The 3,510-nt window shown below is 30.1% G+C and overlaps 1 long non-coding RNA gene across 1 annotated transcript in view; it reads right to left on the bottom strand.

The window, feature by feature from the left end:
* Positions 1 to 283: 283 nt before the first annotated feature.
* The window catches only part of LOC104861060, a 20,762-nt gene continuing 17,535 nt past the window's right edge, over positions 284 to 3,510 (bottom strand). The window contains exon 3 of the long non-coding RNA XR_779898.1: positions 284 to 419. This is a non-coding gene — a long non-coding RNA (uncharacterized LOC104861060). The remainder of the gene's footprint in view (positions 420 to 3,510) is intronic.

The following is a 3,510-nucleotide window of genomic DNA, read 5'->3' as shown; positions in this document are numbered from 1 at the left end:
GGGTCTGTTTTGGTTCCAATAGTTTCAAAACCTTTTTAAAAATAAGTAAACACCTATTATGTGCCAAGATTTAATACATTTTAAAATCCTAATTACCACATTTAGAAGTAATTAACATCTTACTCTTTGAGTAAGAGAGTCAAAATCTGGAAAGCCGATGTGCTTTGTAATTTAGCAATCAAATATCAGAGCCAGTATTCTAAACCGGCCTATTTCCAAAACCCATTTAACTTAAACCTTACTGTTTAACTGAAAAATTCAGTGGTCTATTCTGTTTGTCAGTTTAATTTATTTGTGTCTGCAATTGTTCTTTTCAATTTGTATTCTTGGTGGGATATACAGAATAAATATTTTCAAGGTATTTAAAATAACAGTTTGTAGAGTGTGTAAGATTTCCATTTTGAGTTTGGCTCAGGATCCTGGAAGAAATGAAGAATAAACCCAGTTAAAACTCAAGTCATAGATTATCAAAAATGGGGGCGCACATTTTATATTTTCTGTGTTGAGTTCAAACAGAAAGAATACTCTAAGGATACATGTCAGAGAAACTTATAAAACCACTTGTCTGTATATGGTGGAGCAAAACTTTTAAGATAATAACCAACTAATTGTGTACCATCAGAATTCAAACTTTAAAGTATTTTTCCAGGACAAAAGAAGATTTTTGACTAAGGGAAAGACCATATTCATTGATTCATTCTATCAGGCTTCCCTATAAGATATGAGTTGAATGGTTAAAAACAACTTTCCCTGAAAAAAACAAATATGAATTGTAGCAGATGGAAATTGCAGAGACAAACCAAAAAAGAGAAGTTTAATAAGCTACTGTACCTAAATTCAGATTATCTGACATTATCTTAAAGAATCCTCTACCCTATAAGGGTAAGGCAGACATTTACTCTTTATTAGCAATTCTGTTATGTATTTCTTAAATATAACCTGTAATAATTGTTACTGAGATTAGTGAATTCAGAATTAACCACTGAGAACAGTTCTGTGAGACAAAAAAATCACATTAACCAAATTCAGTTTTATTTTGATAAAAACAAAAACAAAGAAACTTTAAAAATTTAGACAAAAATGTCCTCAAGACCTGAAGAAAGTCAATAACTGACAGGACCCGAACAACACATACTGAAGATACAGTGAAATCTCTTAATTGTATATGGACTTGCATAGGATTAAAATTATCTTGCACAGGTGACTTTGTGTGCATGGTAGTGACAGTCACTGTTTGATGAATTAGATCTACTAAATATTTAATTGTTTGAAGCAAAATGGTTTAATGTATTCAATTCCACAGCAACCATACACTAAACTGTCCAATGAAATATTGGCCATTATTTAGCAGGTATAGTATTCTTTTCCATTGGGCCAAATTTGAAAATATAGTCACTTTGGAGATTCTTCATTTCTCTAAATCACATCACACCAATATTTTCTTCTAGTTGATTCAGTGTTTCTTTAGAAACTTTGATACATTTTGACAACTCTCATTTTGCATTGTAGTTAAGAATATTTAATTGAGTTAATTAAATATCTGATGTTTTATTAAATACAATTTCATCTTTTTCAGTATATAAAATTACCATTATGATTAATATTTTATTTTTAAAATAATGAATGAAGGAACAGAAAATGTCTACTAGAAAATGTAAAATGCCTACATATCAGAAATAAGAAAGGCCAGGGATTTAGCTCAGTGGTTCCACCACCGGCTTCGCAAGTGCAAGGTCCTGAGTTCAATCTCTGATACAAAAAAAAAGAAGAAAAAAAAGAAAAGAAAAAAAAAAGAAAATATGAATTCTTATGGTATTTAAATTTTAAAAATTACACAAAATTACTCATAAAAGTATTTTCATATATGATCATAATTATGACAAATAAGTTTCAAAATAAAAGCACTTTTGAAAATAGAAAAGAGTAGTTAATGGGCTTCTTTTAATGGAATACAATTATAATATTGCTGAGTTTTGCCATAATGGTGGTTTTAAAATGTTGAATTATCACCCACACAATAGGAAGTTTTATGTTGGTTGAAACTTTACTCTAAGCAGTAGCTGGGCTTCAGGCCTCAGGCTATGATTGTTTCAGGCTGCTGTTTCCCCATTTCAGGTATGATTGCATCTATCTTTACTTCAGGAATAAAGATAAAGGAGTAGTACTTGTATGGACATTCTGCAGTAAAGTGGAAAAATAAAAGCTGCTATAAACATATAACAATGATGGCCTCTGCTCTGAACTTTGCATAACTATGTTTGCTCACATTAACCAAATGAATCACATGGTCAGTGTAAAAGCAGTAAAATAGGGAACTATTAATTCCAGTATTTTATTGGAAATCAAATGGCCTACGAAGGTTGTGTCTTCTTAGATCTATTTAAAAAAGAAAGATGGGAAGAGCAAAAACTAACCTAACATAGATGTATTATCATACATGAATTTGATATTTTATAAATTTATTAAATAAGCATATAAAATAACATATGCTTGGAATATGTGTAGATATTTATTACTAACAAATGTTTGTTACTTATTTTTATTTTTGTTACCAGTATTTAATGACAGCATGCGCTGTTATTTATATAAAATGCTTTTGATTCATTTCTTATTTAATACTTGGAAAAAACAGATCTTCTTCCACTATATGGCATTAGAAAGGGAGTTGACCAAAGTGTCAAAATGTGCAGGATTGAACCAGACATATCCTGCAAAATTGTGTGGAGAAATAATGAAAATCTGCTCTGTCCTGACTTTTCTGTTAAAATGTCAACATTACAAACACGTAATTAATGGTGTTCTCAATATATGTTGTAAAACTTAAATTATATAAATGTTATTTGGTACTGACTATACAAAAATACTAACATTTATAAAGTCAATCTCTGAATTTAATATTTATTTCAGCTTGGGAATATTTCAGATGAGTCTATAATAAACCTAAACAGGTGTATATGTTTTTTTTTCTTGAATACTTAGTTATTTTTAATTTTATTTATGAATAACCGTCATGGAGGTCACAATTCATTTTCTGCATCCTGAAGTTTTATAATTGTAAAATTCAGTCAGTTTTGCAGATGTAATATGATTTAATGCACCAGTTCTCACTAAAAATTTTTTGAATTATTTCACGTACATTGCTATTGCAGGTATTAGTGCACTGGCTATCCTTTTCTTCTCATTTTACACAGTATTTCTGGTAAAAATTATTAGAAGTTGTGTTGTGAGTTCAGACAGCAAATTTACATAGTACCACCAATGGTACATGCATAATGGCAGTAGACAGGATAGAAAAGTATCCATTTCAGCAGTGAATGATATAACTTATTTACATTAGTCCCTTGGTCACATTTTTAAATTACAGCATATTTTTTTTTCTTTTTATTGAGGTTATTGGTACAATCTAGGTATACAATACAATTACATTCATCATTGGGATTCTGTACCTTTACATAATAGGTCTTGATTCTCATTTTTCCCCTTGTCCCTGCCCTCCCTCCACCCCCTCCT

The sequence above is a fragment of the Fukomys damarensis genome, unplaced genomic scaffold (genome assembly GCF_012274545.1).
Source record: "Fukomys damarensis isolate Sample0158 unplaced genomic scaffold, DMR_v1.0_HiC HiC_scaffold_6, whole genome shotgun sequence".
Taxonomy (NCBI): Eukaryota; Metazoa; Chordata; class Mammalia; order Rodentia; family Bathyergidae; genus Fukomys; species Fukomys damarensis.
This window is presented reverse-complemented; position numbering and strand designations above follow the sequence as displayed.